General features: G+C 41.5%; 1 long non-coding RNA gene across 1 annotated transcript; it reads left to right on the top strand.

The window, feature by feature from the left end:
- The first annotated feature begins 235 nt into the window (after positions 1-235).
- Positions 236-19,487, top strand: LOC143998210 (uncharacterized). Its single transcript, XR_013277784.1, has 3 exons — positions 236-425; positions 2,915-2,976; positions 19,251-19,487. It is a non-coding gene; the product is annotated as an uncharacterized LOC143998210 (long non-coding RNA).
- The last annotated feature ends 212 nt before the right edge of the window (positions 19,488-19,699 follow it).

Raw genomic sequence — 19,699 nt, 5'->3', positions numbered from 1 at the left:
CCTTAGGTGGACATATGATGTACTGGACTTTAAGTGGTTATATCTGAAAGTTGTCTGCAGCTGCCGGCATCATTCAGATATTTTTTCAGCTGGCGATTCCCTCACATGTAAAAGCAATCATAGTGGCTTGATTGCTTTTACAGGCGGTGGGAGGAGATGCCTCCCATCCCACCGCCCTCCCGTGCTTCTCCAGGGCTTGCCTCAGGGAGCCAGAGAATGAATCCTCTGACGGCAGCAGTTTACCATAGAGCTAGCCGTGGATCAGATGACCCTGAAAGGCTGGAAATTATTATTATAAACTGAATTACAGCGCCGGCAAATAAACACATGTAGAGGAGAAATTTGCCACCCTTATTTTTGGACACCATCTTTAAGAATACCACCTGGCTCCTTAGTACTACACGCTTGGTTGATGCTGCCTTATGGTAAGCGTATTCAATCTCCTCTCGTGGGTGGTGGATGCACATATCGTGGTGACTCTTTAAGTCGATATTCTTGGATTTCTTCTCACAAATTTATGTGACTTGGACTATACAGTTGATGTTGGTCATGTGAATTGGACTATACAGTTGATGTTGGTCATGTCATTTAAGATTTTTCGTATATGAAATATATTTTTTTGCACAGTGCACTTTATTATGATGATACATCAATAGTCAATTGATGTTGCCTAAGTCACTTAAACTTTTATATTTTGATATAAATATATACATATTTGATATAAATATATATATTTTGATATTGATATATATAGAAGTTACATTTTTGCACAGAGCACTTTATTATGTTTTTATTTCAATATTCACTTTTGATATTTAGCGTTGTACTTTTTAATTTCATGTATTCACGCAAATGTTGTTAGATTGTAGTGCTGGCTGCTACTGTCTCATTAATATAGCACAATCATTTTTTATATAATTTTACAAACATTCCCATAGACACACTCTTAAACCTTGTGGACAGCTTTCTCAGAAGAATTTAAGCTATTATAGCTGCAAAGGGTGAGCCAACTCAATTATGAACCCTACGGACTAAGACTGGGATCCCCTTAAAGCTCATGTGCATGTAACGGCAGGCCCCCCAATATTTTTGGTAATATTGTGTATTTTAAAGTGAAATTAAAGTTAGATTTTAAAAAAAAAAATAACAATATACTCACCTGCTCTGTTCTTCTCGGGTCCTCCACCGGCGCTCCTGGCTCCTCCTCTTCTCTGAATGCCCTCATAGCAAGTTTTCATGTATCCCTTTTCAACCATTCTAAATCTCTAAAGAATAATAAGGAAGCAACTTAGATTTTATCAGACAATTTGCAAGAAACTATGAGGTCATATAACTTAAGGAAATATTGCAATAGCTGAAAATCAGGTTATTTATATTCAACTAGTGAATTATAAAACACGGCTTTATATTGTGATTGAATTGTTAACTATTTAGGTTTAGCTAGGAAAGGGACAAACTTTATAATGCATTGTAATTCCACACCACTGGAGAAATACAGTTATTATTCCCATTTCATTGATGTGCTAGAAATGATTGAAGGGTTGCTGATAATGGTAAAAGAAATGTTCAAATGTGCTTAGAGGCGGTCTCAAAATAAAAATAATATTTTTCATATAACATCCCAAAACTACCCCATGGCAGTTTGTTCACCAATTCTCCAGATGTCACTCAGCTCTTTTACTGTCCAGGTAACAAAATAAGTTTCTTTCATATCTGTTCAATCATAGTTTTGATTTCAACAGTCTCATGGAAAATGGAGAACCTTTAAAGTTCACTGGGCGCTCAGGGCAGTACAAGCAACAAGAGGACATCCATGCAGAACAAACAAAATTCCCATAAGCACAGAAATGAGCTCTTCACTGTTAAGGCGGTCACCATTATGAATATCTGCTGATGGTCAACAGTATAAGTGAATTTAAATGTGAACTGGATTCCAGATTCAAGGATATATTTTCTTGTTGTAAGGATAATCTGGCCCCTTTGTTCCCGTGGGTTTGCTTTATCTTTTTTGGATTGACAATGTTAACATTTGAGCATGAATAGGTCCTTTCTTAGTAAATTAACAGATTAGAAGGTCCACATTGTGTGAATTATAGCCAGGTCAGCATCATGACAGAAACAGTTGAGACCGTAAAGTAAGACTGTGCAAATGAGTAAAGTCTTGCTGATCTTTTCTTGCCATGAGGTTGGTCAGTGGGATTTGAATTTTTAGGACTAGGCTTCTAATCAACTGGTAAAATGGACTTCAGACCTGGAGCCGCTGATCCTGTGAATCCTGCTAATCTGAGTATTACCCATTTACAGAATGGGTAATCAGCCAAATTATCAGTCAGAGAGTAACTGTATGTTACAGTTATCTAAACAGGTGCAAAGTTAGAAGCAATAATGTAAAATGGTTGATGATGGCAAATACATGCATACCCTGCAGAAAAATGAAACCTACACAAACATGGACTTTTGCCAACAATGTCTCTGTGGCTTATTAAGAGTCACATGGGGCTGAGTAGCATAGTCCCTGTAATGCCCTGTACACACTACCGGTTTTCCCATCGGAATAAACTCTGAAGGTTTTTCTGACAGAGTTCTGACGGAATTCCGCTGAAGTTGCAGGGTTCAGTTAGCAATTTTTACATTTGTTATTTCATTTATCTGAGCTGAATATTTGTTGGTATTTTATACTGTATATATGTGATGAGAGATTTTTAATGATGGTGCATTCAGGGGGAAGGGATGCATTTTAAATCTACCCAAAAACATCAGCTTTATCAAGCTTTAAACATAAGACAATCAATTTTTTTTTCCAAGCAGTCTCAGATGAATAAAGCCTGATATCAGTATGTTTGCTTGTGACATTAATCTTCTCTTTTTATTCTTTACACATCCTCAATTGTTTCCACATAAATCCCTGATGAAGTCCTGTGGTCTATGAGGATACATATGGGGAGGAGCCAGGTTACATCAGAGTTGGAGCATGGTGTAAGTAAGCTATCTGTCCCGAAGTGAACACTGTACATTGAATGGTTTTTTTTTTAATTACATGTGAGTGTATTTATTAATACATTTTGCTGGTAATTCAAACTACTACATCATGGTGGCTCCTATTATTGCTCTGAGTTTATGGCATAAGTAGCAGTGCAGTGGAGCTTTTAAAGGCACAGCAATGGAAAATAAAAAGTGGGCAAAGCAGAGTACCTGTCAAAACTGAAGGTCACTCCATATTACCCCCAGATTGGGGACAGCACATTTAGACCTACCGTATATTGCTTTATATGTTAAGGTAACAAGGTGAGGGCACAACCTTGGTCACTTTTGTGTGTTTTTTCACTAAGTGTGAAGAAACTCTTAGAACACCAGGATTGTAGGTTTGGTATCTACTGTATAGTATTTGGAGTCACTTTTTAATGTTTGTGGAAGAGTAAATCTGAAGTGGGTTGAAGGCACATTTTGGAATTTTATGAGCATTGTGTATGTTTATTCTATGCACTTTTGCACATGAGAATTTGTTAGCTCATTTTATGTGAATTATACACAGACATATTTGGTGTCCTACATTATTTGTAGCTTTATTTTCATTTATATTGTCAGCAGTGAAACACAGTTATCATTACTATAATGTCTGGTGTGGCTCAATGTACAGGTAGTATTCCTGAGAATACTACCTTTGAGGTCCTTTTCCTCAATTTAGCTCCCAAGTCAGTAAAATCATTCTTTAGGACACTCCATCTGCCTCTGACTTTGTCATTGGTGCCAACGTGCACCATGACATCTGGGTCTTCCCCAGCCCCTCCCAGTAATCTGTCCACCAGATCTATGATGTGCCAAACCCGAGCACCCGGTAGACAACATACAGTTCGGCACTTCAGGTCTTTGTTACAGATTGCCCTCTCTGTCCTTCTAGGAATTGAGTCCCCTACCACCAGAATATGTCTTTACTTTCCCTTCGCTTCCCCCCCACTCTCACTGGAGTTCTTCCCCCGGAAGCTAGGAGAGTCCCTCAGCTCCAGCAGTGCTGGTCCCTAACTGGTTTCACCAATATCACTCAATGAAGCGTACGTATTCTGATGCTCCAGCCCCGAATTAGCCTCCCTGGCACTTCCCCCTCTACCCTTACTGACTATCACCCATCTACTCTTTCCTAGTGCCTGCAGATCTTTGCCTCCACCAGCCACTGTGCTGGCATCTGCCATGTACATTCCTGGCTCTCCTTTAGTATTGAGGAACCTCTCAGTGCTGAAAGTTGCTTCCCCAGATTCAGAACCTGGGCTTCCAGGGAAAAAATGTACTTACATTTTGCACAGCAGTATTCGCCCTCGATCCGATGATCAAGGAACATATACATGCCACAAGATGTACACCAATTTTTCACACCCCCAAGCATCGTACCTACTAATTTAATGAGGATTGGGGATTATACCCTGTCCAAATTACTTAACAACTAGCTTCCTAACACTAATACTCAACAAGACAATACGCAGGTACTCAACAAGACAATACAGGTACTCACTGACCAACATGCACCCGTTGACCAATATGCACTCCCAGACCAACGTGCACCTGCAGACCAGCGTGCACTCACAGACCAACATGCACTCCCAGACCAACGTGCACTTGCTGACCAACGCGCTGAATAGGACGCCGTGGCTGGGTCCTGGAAGGATGCTAAATTTCCCCTATGTTTGGACTATGGTCCCTTTAAGGGAACAAAATGGTTAACTTTTCTGTCAGAGGAAGTGGGTTTAAAAAAAGACAGGATGTTGTAGGTGGGTGTGGAGGAGTGTAAAATAGACTGTGGATGGTGGTTTTGTGTACAGCGATAAAAGTGAACGGCAGTGTCCTGCCTGGAAGCCCTCTGGCGGGGGAAGTTACCTGCAACAAAAACCAAGGACTGTTTAACTGCAATAGCACTTCTGGACTCTGCAAGTCAGTGAGACTGAAATTTATTTCTCTTGTTTTTGCTGTTGTGAAGCTATTTAAGTTAAATAAACATTCTTTTGATTGTAAAGCCTGTGTCCTGCGATCTGGCTGGCTCCTTGACCTTGACAACTGGTGGAGAATGTGGACAAGACAGGGTAACAGGCATAAGAAGAAAAAAAATATATATATATATTTTTTTGCTGTTTTTGGCATTGGACTTAAACTAACATTTAAAGGGACAGTACATTGGATTTATGTCCTGGGTTAAAGCTGCACAAACCCTGAAAGCTGAGCCAATGGAGGAGCTAATTAAATAGCTGTCCCTGGCTAATATTCAAGCACAGACTCGCCACGATCACCAATCAGTGCTTACCAATCCAGGTGCAGGTACAACAAAAGTAAGAAAATGCTTGCCTAATGGTAGCCCAGCTGGTAGCCCAGCAGGTGACCCAGCAAGGGGTTATGCAGGCTCAGCTGACTGCCTTAAAAGAAGCAGTGCAGCAGCTTTCTCATGGCTGCGAGCAAGCGGCCGTTGCTCCTGGCAACCAGGTGATCATGAGGGAAAGCCATTTTCTGTAGAAGTTGTCCCTGGGTGATGATGTAGAGGCATTTCTTGCTACATTTGAGAGGACGACAGAGAGAGAAGGGTGGCCCCAGGACCAGTGGGTCTAATTGCTCCTTTCCTCACCAGAGATCCTCAAAAGGCCTACTTCGACCTGCCTCCGGATGACGCTAAAGGCAAAATCTAAAGGCAGAAACCAAGCGCCAAGGGCCCAGTCTGTCATGGCATATTCAATCGACTGCTGCCCTTCAAAAGGATGTCCCACGGAGCCCTGGAACCAACACCACGGAAGGCCAAGAGTCACTCCCGGTACCTCTTCAGTGTTCTGTTCCTGTTCAGAGAGGCGAGGATGTACAATGTTGGTGGTGTCATTCCTCGGGTCATACCCGGACACACTGCCCACTAGAAGAGGAGCCCATGGAATGTGATGTTCTTTGGGGGGGTATTTTTATGCCCATAAAGCATGTACAACACACCTTGACCTTGGTGAGGAAAAATTTGAGTGTGCAGTTCGAGTGAATCACCTCCTATACAGGACTTTGTTGGACTCTGGAAGCAAGGTAACCCTGGTTCATCCCAGAGTAATTGGGAAGATCGGCCCATTAAGCAAAACTAGAGAGTACCCTCTCATCTCAGTGTCCATCTCCACAGCATGTGACACTAGTACTCAAGAGGTGGGGGTGGTCAAGAACCTGGTACATTATATTATAATAGGACAGGACTGTCCATTATTTGCCAAACTGTGGGAACAAGGAGAACTACCTGGACAGTCCAGAGACTGGGGAGAAACTAGTTCCTCTGTTCTGGTTGTTGAGTGAAATAACCCTGAACTGCCAAATGTTGTTAATGTGGATCCAGATGAAAGTAATGCTGATGCTGTTAAGGATGCCAAAATGTGTGGCTCAAAGACCTACCTGAACACGAAGGGGGAACCCTCTCCACTTCAGGTAATGCTGGGGGAGGAGGATGAGGAAGTGGCCTCTACCCCTGCCCTTGCCGTATCTGGGTTTTCCCCAGGGGTCATTTGGTACTGCCCAGATGCAGGACCCCAAGTTGGCCTGGGCACGGGAACAGGTTGTAGTGGTAAATGGGTTCCCCAAGAGCCAGGTGCGAATAAGCGATGGCCACACTTCGCAGTATGTAATGAATTGCTTTATCAGGTTAAGAAAGTGAGAGAAAATGTGGTAGAACAATTGTTGGCACCCCAACAGTATAGACGCAAAGTCCTTGACCTGGCCCATGACAATGTTTTAGGGGGACACTTGGGAGTTGAGAAGATGGAGGCACAGATCACAGATGGGTTTTACTGGCCAGGTCTGAAAGCAGAGGTGAGAAGATACTGTACCTCTTGTCCCACCTGTCAGTTGACCGCTCCGGTGCCCCACTTCCGGAGCCCTTTGGTCTCGCTGACCATAATTGAGGTCCCATTCAAAAGGATAGCCATGGATATAGTGGGTCCCTTGGTGAAGTCTGCTCGAGGTCACCCCTACATACTGGTGATCCTTGACTATGCTACCCGATATCCAGAGACGCTATCCCTGTGGAATAACTCCTCTAAGGCTATTGCCCGGGAGTTATTCCAATTATTTACATGGACAGGTTTTCCCAACGAAATACTCACAGACCAGGGCACTCTGTTTATGTCGAGGGTTATGGCCGAGGTGTGAAATCTGTTCCGGATTAAACAGCTGCACACATCAGTCTACCATCCCCAAACGGATGGCTTGGTAAAAGCTTTAATAAAACTCTTAAGTCTATGCTCAAAAGAATGGTACAAAGGGATGGGAAAGAATGGGATTGCCTGTTGCCAGCTCTCCTGTTTGCTATCCGGGAAGTGCCCCAGGGCTCCATGGGGTTTTTGCCCTTTGAGTTGGGGTATGGGTGAAGACCTTGCGGACTACTTGACTTTGTTAGAGAGGAATGGGAAAGTGAACCTATTCAACATAAGAGTGTACCTGAATATGTCTCCCAAATGCAGGAAAGGATCCTAACCATGATGCCACTGGTCAAGGAACATTTACAAAAAGCCAAGGAGTCCCAATTACGGGTCTATAATAGGGCCACTAAAATAAGGCACTTCCAAGTGGGGGATCGAGTAGCGGTGTTTATTCCCACTGAGGAAAGTAAATTCTTGGCCAGAGGGCAAGGTCCCTTTTGAAGTGGTGGAAAAAAGGGGGAGGTAAATTATAGAGTCCGCTAGCCAGGCAAGAGGAAACCATATCAGATATACCATGTAAACTTGTTAAAATCCTGGACGGACAGGGAACCGGTGACCTCCCTGGCTCCTGCAAGACTTGAGCCTCTGGTTTGGGTGGAGCGTGTTCAAGTAGCAAATACTCTGTCAAAAATCCAAAGTCAGCAACCAAAGGAGTTCTTGCAGAGAAATAAGGAAAAATTTTCAGACTTGCCAGGTCTAACTAGTGTCATAGGGCATGATCTTATCATGGGACCAGGAGTCAAAGTTTTTGTCCGGCCCAACCATATCCAAGAGGCCCAAAGAAAGTGAAAAAGATGTTAGACCTGGAGATAATTGAAGAATCACAGAGTGAGTGGTCGAGCTCGATTGTGTTGGTACCGAAGCCAAATGGGACTCTGCATTTCTGCAATGATTTCTGGAAACTTAATGACGTTACAAGGTTTGATGTCTACCCCATGCCCGGGTAAATGAGCTTATTGAGAGACTAGGTCCAGCCAGGTATATCATTACGTTAGACCTTACTAAGGGGTATTGGCAAATCCTGTTGACTAAGGCTGCTAGGGAGAAAACAGCTTTTTCAACCCCAGTGGGGAGTTTTCATTACAAAGAATGCCTTGTGGACTACAAACTGCTCCAGCCACATTCCAGCTAGCAATGGATAGGATTCTACGACCTCACCGGATGTATGCCACAGTGTACTTGGACGGCGTAGTCATTTTTAGCAAAGACTGGGAATCACACTTTCCCAAAGTCCAGGCAGTGCTGGACTACCTCTGGAAGGAGGGGTTTACAATAAACCCTGAAAATGTGCTTTGGGAATGGAGGAGGTGAAATACCTGGGATATATTGTGGGTAGAGGGGTAGTGAAACCTGAGGTCAGCAACGTAGTGGCTATACAGAACTGGACTCGCCCCCTCACAAAGAAACAGGTACTTGCATTTCTGGGCATGGTGGGATACTACAGGAGGTTTGTGCCCAACTTTACCATGTTGGCGGCTCTACTGACCAACCTGACTAAGGGTCAGAAATTGGTCATGGTGGAGTGGAATGCAGACGCTGAGAAGGCTTTGTTGGCACTGTGCCAACACCCTGTCTTGATAGCACCCATTTTTTCAAAAGCGTTCATTGTCCAGACTAATGCTTCCAATTTAGGACTGGGAGCGGTGTTGTCACAGGTCATTCATGGCGAGAGGAACCGGGAATCTTCCTTAGTAGGAAATTGACACCAGCGGAGAAAAACTATGCTATAGTTGAGCGAGAGTGTCTGGCCATTAAGTGGGCTCTAGAATCCCTCAGATACTATCTCTTGGGGAGGAAGTTTAGGCTGATTTCTGACCATACCCCTTTTAATATGGATGAAACAAGGTAAAGGGACTAATGTCAGGATTAATTTAAGTTTGTAGTGGAACATAGGCCCAGGAAACTGCATCAAGCTCCACTGTTGCCTCCACCTCCTTGGCGTTGGGGCGGCTGGGGGGGGGGGGGGTAATGTACACGACCGTGGCTGCGTCCTGGAAGGGCGCTATATTTTCCCTCTGTTTGGACTGTGGTCCCTTTAAGGGAATGAAAGGGTTAACTCACCTGTCAGAGGAAGTGAGTTTAAAAAAAGACAGGAAGTTGTAAGTGGGTGTGGAGGAGTGTAGAGGAGACTGTGGATGATGGTTTTGTGTACAACTATAAACGTAAATAGCAGTGTCCTGCCTGGAAGCCTCCTGGCAGAGGAAATTACCTGTGAAAAAAAACAAGGACTGTTTAACTGAGATAGCAGTTTTGGACTCTGCAAGTCGGTGAGACTGCATTTTCCTTCTGTTGTTTTTGCTGCTGTGAAGCTGTTTAAGTTAAATAAACATTCTTTTGATTGCAAGGCCTGACCAACGTGCACTCACTGGCCAACATGCACTCGCAGACCCATGTGCACACACACACACAATACACAAGTACTAACGATCCTCACATGCTACTCAGACAACACTTATGTACTCACAATACACAGGTACTACCTGACAGTATCCGGCTCTTTCTCTACTATCACTGGCATACACAGCCCAGCATACAGATTTGCCACTTTGCAGTAACGCACCCTCTATTCATCAATGTGGGGAAATGGAGTGCCCCACAAAGATCCCAGCACTCCTCAACCACTTTGGCAGCATCCACTTGTGACCAGACATTTGCATTTTTTTGAACTTGTAGGGTCCCTTGGCTTCTCCTCTGACCCCTGACACAGGTACAGTGCTGGATAATTTACAGGTTACCGAGCATAGGTGTTATGGGTGGGAGGTGACAATTTTAAAAGTGGTTAGGGTTATCCTGGAATTCAACTCAAAAGACCAATTAGCACAAAGTCATTGCCAAGAAAATCAGAGAAGTGACCCATGCAAAAATGTAGGTACCTTCAGGTACAATGCTTTGTAAAGCAGAGCTCAGAGAGGGAGGAGAGTGAGAGATAGCACAAGGAGCCAATCCGTTTATTTTATTTCATTTATTTATCACAGGTAGGAATGTGAGGTGGGAGAGCTTGTACAAAAAAAAGAAAGAAGGCACAATCCCTGAAAAGTCAATAATAGAAATGACCGGGTATCACTGAATCTCCCAATAAAGGAGACACGAGCATATGGGGGATTTTTAACGTGCCTAGAAAAATAGTACAGAACACACAGGCTACAATCAACCATCCTAAAAACATGTGAAAAAATGTTGCCAAGTTTGTTATACAAGTCAAAGGTAATGGTGGGATCAGCCAAAGGCAGTGGTGGGATTGACGCATTTCCTCCAAATTGGGCTTCTTCAGGATCCACTTGGTGTTCACAATATATTAACTTAAAACCGTGGATAGATAGATTAGCTCACAGTAAATATACCAACAGGATGATGTCAAGAGAGTTGATGGTTTTCCTTACACAGAAGGATAGCTCAATTTAAACCCTGTAGGTAAGGATAATATAAAAGGAGGAGATAAGAATCACAGCTATAGATGGAAACTCCACCACCAGCCATCCACATGGGTCACAGAAAGCACCAGCCCTGCATACAGCCAGAATAATAGCAAGTGCCATTGAATTGGCCTGGATTCAAGGATGGTCCCCGATTTTGGAGAAATGTATCAATCCCACCATCGCCTTTGGTTCTATTGTTTGTATAACAAACTTGGAAACATTTTTTCACATCTTTTTATATTGCATTCTTTTATCTTAACCTGTTTATAATAAATATTGTTGTTTTGAAGTATATTACATTTTTATGTGTACTATTTTGCTAGGCACACTAAAAATCCCCCATATGCCCGTGTCTCCCTTAGTGGGAGATTCGGAGATACCCTGTTTTTTCCATTATTTGTTACAGGTACTTTTTTTGTGCAGTCAATTTACCCAGCCCTTTACACAGTACAATACATTCACATCAGTCCCTGCTCTCAAGGAGCTTACAATCTAAGGTCTCCAACTTACATTCATAGATACACATACTAGGGTCAATTTAGACAGGGGCCAGCCACTGCAGACAGCACTGCTCCAATTGCTACCAGAGTGCTGCACCTCAAGTGGGGTGACTCTGCATGTCCACTCTTCTGGTACCAGCCCTAGGACACTCCAGCAGCTCACCTGTGGTGCCAGCCTAGATATCCCTCCAGCTGTTTGTCTTTGTACCCAGACCCTCCCTGAACTTCACCATGGAAGACAACGTTTTAGAGCACAAATAGCTATTTATGTACTATGTTGTTTATTAAAATTGTTGTCATTCATTAGTGCCTATGGCTACAGAGCCTTATAGGGTGATTGTGCTGTACTGCTGCCAAGTGTCCATATCAAGTGGCAGAGACATTGCTCTGATGAGCTCCTCTTTGTAGAACTTTATAATCAATTAAACATTGCTCAGTACTGCAAACCCTTTTGGAATTTTAACACTGTTTGCATTGTGAATTCCGCTCTGCACCTGTTTAGTAAGGTTCAAGTTAAAACTACCCTCTGTCTGATCAGTCAGCTAATTCTAATACCACATGGGTGTCCAAGGACAGTTTACTGTCCTTCAGATTTTAGGGGGGCCAGACTGTGCCCAGTGGGAGTAAACAATGCCTAAACCTTTCTTATTACGGGAAGAAATAGTTGGTGTCAGTGGAAGGAATAGTGCCCCATTGTTGGTGTCAATGGCAGAAATTATGCCCCATTGTTGGGGTCAGTGGCAGGAATAATGCACTGGATAAATGCAAGCAAAGGGCCACATCTGGCCCCAGGGTCACAGTTTGGAGGCCACTGCACTACCAGATACAATTCTATATTTTTTAGTAATCCTAATTTATAAAGCCTTCTAATAGATAACAGGAAGAAAAAATATGTATATACGAGAAAAGAAAAAAAAAAAAGCTTTTTCAGCTTTTATTCTGTATAAAATGTAGCAATAAGTATACCATAGGTATATAAGAGGAAGTGGCAGCTATATATAGGCCCAGGGGTACTAACTTCCCCTTCAACCCCTGTAGTTACATCCTAGTCAGGCATGTTTAAATTCATTTACTACTTATTTTCCCACAACATAATCATTATTGTATCACTGTTTCACTTAGTATACAGGGCCTTGAAAAAGTATTCACACCCCTTGACATTTTTCACATTTTGTCATGTTACAACCAAAAACATAAATGTATTTTATTGGGATTTTATGTGGTAGACCAACACAAAGTGACACATAATTGTGAAGTGGAAGGAAAATGATAAATGGCTTTCAATTTTTTTTACAAAATATGTAAAAAGTGTGACATGTATTTGTTCAAGCTCTGTCAGATTGGATGGAGAGTGTCTGTGAACAGCAAATTTTCAAGTCTTGCCACAGATTCTCAATTGGATTTAGGTCTGGACTTTAACTGAGCCATTCCAATACATGAATAAGCTTTCATCTAAATCATTGTAGCGCTGGCTGTATGTTTAGGGTCATTGTTCTGCTGGAAGGTGAACTTCAGCCCCAGTCTCAAGTCTTTTGCAGACTCACAGATTTTCTTCTAGATTGCCCTGTATTTGGCTCCATCCATCTTCCCATCAACTCTGACCAGCTGAAGAAAAGCATTCCCACAACATAATGCTGCCACCACCACGGTGGGGATGAGGTGTTCAGGGTGATGTGCAGTGTTAGTTAACCCCCCACCCCACATAGCATTTTTCTTTTAGGCCATACAGCTCAATTTTGGTCTCATCTGACCAGAGCACCCTCTTCCACATGTTTGCTGTGTCCCCCACATGGCTTCTCGCAAACTGCAAATGGGACTTCTTTCAACAATGGCTTTCTTCTTGTCACTCTTCCATAAAGGCCAGATTTGTGGAATGCACAAATAATATTTGTCCTGTGGACAGATTCTCCCACCTGAGCTGTGGATCTCGGCAGCTCCTCCAGTGTTACCATGGGCCTCTTGGCTGCTTCTCTGATTAATGCTCTCCTTGCCCGGCCTGTCAGTTTAGGTTAACGGCCATGTCTTCGTAGGTTTGCAGTTGTGCCTTTTCATTTTTGAATGATGGATTGAGCAGTGTTCCGTGAGAGTGAGTTTTTTTTAGAACCTAACCCTGCTTTAAACTTCTCCACAACTTTATCCCTGACCTGTCTGGTATATTCCTTAAGCCTTCATGATGCTGTTTGTTCACAAAGGTTCTCTAACAAACATCTAAGGGCTTCACAGAACAGCTGTATTTGTACTGAGATTAAATTACACACAGGTGGACTCTATTTAATAATTAGGTGACTTCTAAATCAGTTGGTTCCATTCGATTTTATTTAGGGGTATCAGAGTAAAGGTGGCTGAATACAAACGCACACCACACTTTTCAGAGTTCTATTTGTAAAAAATGTTGAAAACCATTTATACTTTTCGTTACATTTCACAATTATGTGGCACTTTGTGTTGGTCTATCACATACAATCCCAATAAAATAAATTTTTGGTTGTAACGTGACAAAATGTGGAAAATTTCAAGGCGTGTGAATCCTTTTTCAAGGCACTCTATGGTCAGTTTTTTTTTTTTCATTTTTGACAGCTCTAATGGCCAGAGAGTTGAATTAATAACTAATTTCAACAAAAAAACATCAAGTCAAAGACTCAACAGGGATATCTTATTGAATGTTATTTTTATTTATGAAGTGAAAAGGAACTTTTTCAGTATATTACGCATTCTCAGATGTATACATGCTATAGAGGGATCACATAACATGAGCCTTTACTGTTCATATTACAGCAACAATTGGAACAATTGGCTTTCTGTTTTCCCAAACAGATGTGCGATAAAACAGCTGTGCAAAAAAATCTCCATGCAAGTCATTTCACTAAACATTTCAAAGAAGTTATGTTGATAAAGTTACGTTGCATTAAGTTTACATTGCATCCACTCTGCAGCTACATCAGTGTGTAAATTTGACCCCGCATCAGTTGTTCCATTAAAGAATGGCTCATTAGACTACATGAGAATGCAGCTTTGACTGTAAAAACATACCAATAACATGTGTTTACTTTAGGATCTACAGTATATAAATTGCTTCTACTATTGGGTATATGAAATCTAAAACTGTCTATACATAAATTGCTTTCATTACTGGGGATATAACGTCTATAGACTGGTTTGACTCCATAATTAACCCTCTATATAATATTTTTTTGAAGATAAGTGCCTAGGCATGCACTCATAGCATTATCTGGAGCAGCCTTGCTCAACCAGTGTTCCACCTGGCTTCTTCAGGTTTGCTGTAAAAAATGAATTAAAATAAAAAAAATTTAACAAACCGGCTGGGGGATTTCAGGTGATATAATTAACTTAATATGGTCATGACCATGTTTGGTGAGTGATGACAGATAGCATGACTGACCCTGTTGTCTACATTCAGCTTCTGGATGGGAAAATGTAATTTGTGGCAAGAATCCAGCACTGGAAGATCTCTGTGGGCCATCATGTTTTATTTTGGCTGCTTAAAGAGGAAGTAAACTCTCCCACTCTGCTGCTTCTTTTCATTTATTCCATTATAATAAGTAATTATCAGACTATAGCCACTGTAATCCAGCCCAAATCGCATATTACTTACTGTTTAAAGAAACTTTAAAAAACTTGTTTCCAGGGGTTAGGCAGCGCCATCTTAAAGTGGTTGTATACTCTTTTTTTTAACTTTTACCTACAGGAAAGCCTATAATAAGGCTTACCTGTAGGTAAAAAAAATATCTCCTAAACCTGTACCCTATACCCCTTGGTATGCGCCGCTGACTGCAGCGGCGCATGCGCACAAGGGGATTCTCGGCTGAAAATCCGGCAGTGGCCGACCGGCCGGGATGAAAACTCCTGCGCGCATGCGCGGGAGTGACGATATCGCGGCTCCGGCCACTCTCAGCGACGGAGCCGCGATACCCGGAAGAAACGCAGAGGGAGCATGTCAGCTCCCTCGGCGTGGATCGGGCCAGATGTCGGGACCTCGTTCTAAGGTAAGTATTTCATAATGAGCTAGTATGCGGTGCATACTAGCTCATTATGCCTTTTGCTTTGCAGGTAGTAAAAAAAAAAAAAACATCTGCGGGTTTACTACCGATTTAAGTATTGTTTTCTGAGTCCACAGTGGAGTGTATTTACGCCCTTACATTGAGCACTTCCTGTACTGTTAACCAAGCCTCCTTCTCAATCCAACATTTCTATGGCAACTCTGCTTCCCTGTTCATAGCAGACTTGTTTTATTTCATAGCATTTACTTGTGCCAATGTCTAATGTTTCCCTTTGTCAGACTTATCAGCTTCAGCTGATAAGACTGCAGTAATGGGCAGGTTTACATTGTATGTCATGTCACATGGTCACATGGTGTGTAGGAGGAAGCTCTGAATGAGTCTGAAGTCTCCTGGGAGTTAAGTGTTGTGCTGTAGGAAGTCCTGATAGCAGATAGATAAGACAGAGAGTGTGCCTTAAATCAGGGGAGATCTGGGCATGCTCAGTGACTTCATTCTAAAGAACAAAAAGGATTACAACAATACTAAGCAAGTAAGGAGATATCTACAAACAGTGTTCATTAGGGTTTTTGTATGCTGATTTACATGGGACAAAGTTGTGGGGGAGGGTTTACAACCACTTTAAGGGGCGTTGTTTATCTACATCGCCAATCGCTGCATTTACAATGGATTTATACTACACAGTGTGTATGAAACATGTTTTTTTTCTTTGGACTGTCATAGTGTGTGTTTATTTATTTTGTATATTTTTGGGGGAATGTGAAGGCACCCCCCATTAGTTTTTTTTGTCTAAACCTACCTATATCACCCACCTCTATATTTTAATTTCCATAGCCTTTTTTAAATCTCTTGAAGGTTAAAACAGAACTAAACTGGCTGGTGGGAGGTGGAATCATCCCGAGCATGCGCACCAAACTCAGTCATTCCAGCACAGGAATGCATGCTCAGTTGCACATGCGTAGCTCAGCATATATTCTATAGAAAATTGTGAGCAGGCAGGTAAATTTGTATTATTGCATAGTGTGTCTATTCTGCTTTAAAAATTTTCAGTTTTCAAAACGTTAGGTTTAGTTCCACTTTAACCACTTCAATACAGGGCACTTTTACCCCCTTCCTGCCCAAGACAGTTTTCAACTTTCAGCGCTGTCACACTTTGAATGACAATTGCGTGGTCATGCATCACTGTACCCATATGACATTTTTTTTCACACAAATAGAGCTTCTTTTGGTGGTAATTAATTACCACTGGGTTTTTTCTTTTCTGTTAAATAAACAAAAGGTCACTGTGGTTCGGTTATATGATCTGGCTCCCTTCTGTCATCCAGCCCGAAAAAGACTGAAAAGTTTGAAAAAAAAAACACAGTTTTCTTTGTTTTTGTTATAAAATTTTGCAAGTAAATAACCTTTCTTCATAAATTTAGGCCAACACGTATACTGCTACATTTCTTTGAAAATAACTCAAATCAGTGTATATTATTTAGTCTGTAGGATAGGTGCAGAGTCCACAAACTATGGTATATATAGTGTATATATATATATATATATATATATATATATATATATATATATATATATATATATATATATATATAAATTTCTTGAGGGCCGAAGGTGCCAGGACAGTACAGGTTTCCACCATATGACCCCTCTTTGGAAAGTATACAAAGAAACATAACTCAATAATAAAATCAAAAAAGTAAAGATTTATTGGTAAATACAATTTCCAGCAGATCAACAGTGACATAATTGCCATATAGTCAAGCAGATTGGTCAATATATACATATTCATTCCGTAGCCAGGTACAGTGTTTCAAAGATCAATCCATAATGGGTGTGAACGTGCATTTATGAAACCCAATGCATTTTGTGACATAGCGTCACTTCCTTAGTGGTTGATGCGCACACAATTGTAAATCTGCAAGGCCTCACATGCTCATATTCTAATGATAGTCATCTGGAATTGCCTGACCCGGGAACTGTGGGTATGGGATTCGAAAGGTTCAGCAGTGCAAACAGGACAAGATGGAATGACTGGCATGGAGAATAATCCAACAAGTCCTGAACCATGATGGCATGGCAAGACATGCTGACAAGGAGTGAGGAGTAATGTGACCGACCACCGTTTGGAAAGTAGATAGTTTAAGGTATTTAGTAAAAGGCATGGCAAGTTTTTTTTTAAGTTGACATTTTTTGTCACAATTTTTTGGAAAATTAAGAAATTAAAAAAACATTTTTTTTTTCACAATTTTTTTCCCTAACACCTATGCTGGCTTACCTGTGTAAGAAAGATGTACAGTATATACTTACCTATTTTCAGGCCGCATTGGTCCAGTTACGTGATTAGGCTCAGTGGCAAGGGGAGAGGAGGGAGCCAATAACAGACGAGCCATGGAAATCTGTAAGTGAGGTCACCACTCCCAGGAATTTTAGCCATTGTCGAGCCCTCTCTCCTCTCCCCTAAAGCTACCGTTGGCTGACATTGCTCACACAAGGGATCACGTGGCTGGAACGGCGTGGGATAAAAATAGGTAAGTATATACATCTTTCTTACACAGGTTACTCAGTATACAGTAGGTGTTGGGAGGAGGGAGGGAGCATTGTTATGTTTAGCCTGGAATTCTACTTTAAAACAGAACAATACTCACCTCAGCTCCAGCGATGTGCCGTCTCCGAGCTCCCCACCTGACCACTGACATCTTTGGGCGGCTGGCATCTGGGTCAGGGTCACCTGCTGCTATCAGTGGCTGGGCAGGGATGATGTCACTTTCGCACAAAGCATGTCTCTTCTGTATTAAACATCCTGCCTGTCCGCCTAATTTCCATTTGCCAGCAAAAAGTTCCACTTTAAGTAATATGGTTGCCATTTCTTCCATCCTGAAAGTGATGCCATCTTTCTTTTAAAGGATCTGTCCAGAACTGATAGAAAAAAAACTGTTATCAACTGTTACAAACCCATGACCTTTAAAGTTAATTCTAACAGAGGCAGTTGAGCAAAGCAGAGCCTATTAGATTTAGTTAAAAGAGATAGAGAATTGTATTTTGCATTCTCCTGTGTATGAGCACATTTACAGTCCATCATGTATATTATTTAAAGATCAATTGAAGTGCACAGTCAACAACACTATTCAAAGGACATGAGTATGGTTGACTGGTCTGTGGTGCTGTGCAGGGGGTGTGTTGGGCTCTGTGTGAGAGCAAAGGTAGTATAAAGAAAAATATATTAATATTTCTGATGATAACCAATCAAATATTTGTTTTATTTCCAATTTAGTCCATGACTCGCTCAAATGTGTTTCCTATGGGTAGCCTAACTATTAATAATGCAGGTTTCTCTAGATAAAAAATGTAATTTCGAATATAGTGATGGCCTGTCAGTTTTTCTTGTCTGAAATGACAGCAGTATGGCCATCATTGTGGAGTGGCGAGTCTTTTCTCTAAAACATTTGGTTAAAGGATGTCCCTCATATGCACCTCAGAAAGTTAGAAGGTATGCCAGTGATGGGTACTCAGTTATATTGGAATAGCTATAAGTAAAGGTGTCAAGTTAACCTTAAAGGTTCACCAGGAGGAAAAAACATTGCATCACAAATTCCTAAGCCTTTTCTGGACCCAGTCGAGCAGTTCATTTGTCAGGCAATGTCTCTGGCATAATGACCTATTTTATTTTCCCTAGGACTCCAAGTTCTCTGCCAGAAATATCTAATACCTGCCTTTTTTTTAATGTTTGCTGGGCAGCTGTTAATTTCCGTCTATATAAAATTCATTTCCAAAACAGTCAGCGAATCCCAGTAGAGACATCTGGCAGGGCCTATTCCGAGCAGTTCAGATTTCGCCAGGAAAGCTGTGTAGTTTCAGGTTACATAGTTCCCCCAACCCAGCCTGTACTCGCCTGTGACTTTACACATCCACACATATGAAATGTTTACTGCTAACCAGACTTTGCACAACACTTTTATGTAATTTATGAGATCAATATTAAATATGAATGATGGAGTTAGGTCAGTAACGGAAGCAACGGAAGCAATGGTGTCTGAAGCCAGAATCATGATTAATGTTCAACTTAGACAGTTTAATTAGTCATTTAGCCATTCTATAATTTATTAAGTCATAATTCATCTTTCATAGATTTGAAGTGGTCACAAGCATGAAAAGCAATTGTTGATTGGTTACTATGGCTTAAAGAAGAACTGCAGGTAAGGACAGAAAAGGCTGATGTGTAAGATGAAGTTATACATCTGGATTTGCATTTTGTGGTTGGATGTGCTAAAGGGAAGAACAACATTCAATTCAGGGTCAGTACCAAGAAATAAAGCATTTTTTTTTTGTTCAAGTATATATCTCACAACTGCAAATTGCTGACTGATTCACCAGTAAACTATTTACCTCTACTATTTACATTCACAAATTTGATTATAGACCTGGGGGCACATGGTCCAGGCCATATGTTCTCCACAGGACAGGGAACTTGGTTGGATAACATGGTGGGCCTATTTGTAACATTCAAGATGACCACTTGTCACAGAGCAACAGGCACAATTTTTTCTTAATTGGAGGGGAATATTCTCCAGTTACAC

Source organism: Lithobates pipiens, unplaced genomic scaffold (genome assembly GCF_037356315.1).
Source record: "Lithobates pipiens isolate NorthernLeopardFrog02 unplaced genomic scaffold, aLitPip1_a1.2 Scaffold_19, whole genome shotgun sequence".
Taxonomy (NCBI): domain Eukaryota; kingdom Metazoa; phylum Chordata; class Amphibia; order Anura; family Ranidae; genus Lithobates; species Lithobates pipiens.
Note: the sequence above shows the minus strand (reverse complement) of the source record. Positions and strands in the feature narration are given on the sequence as shown.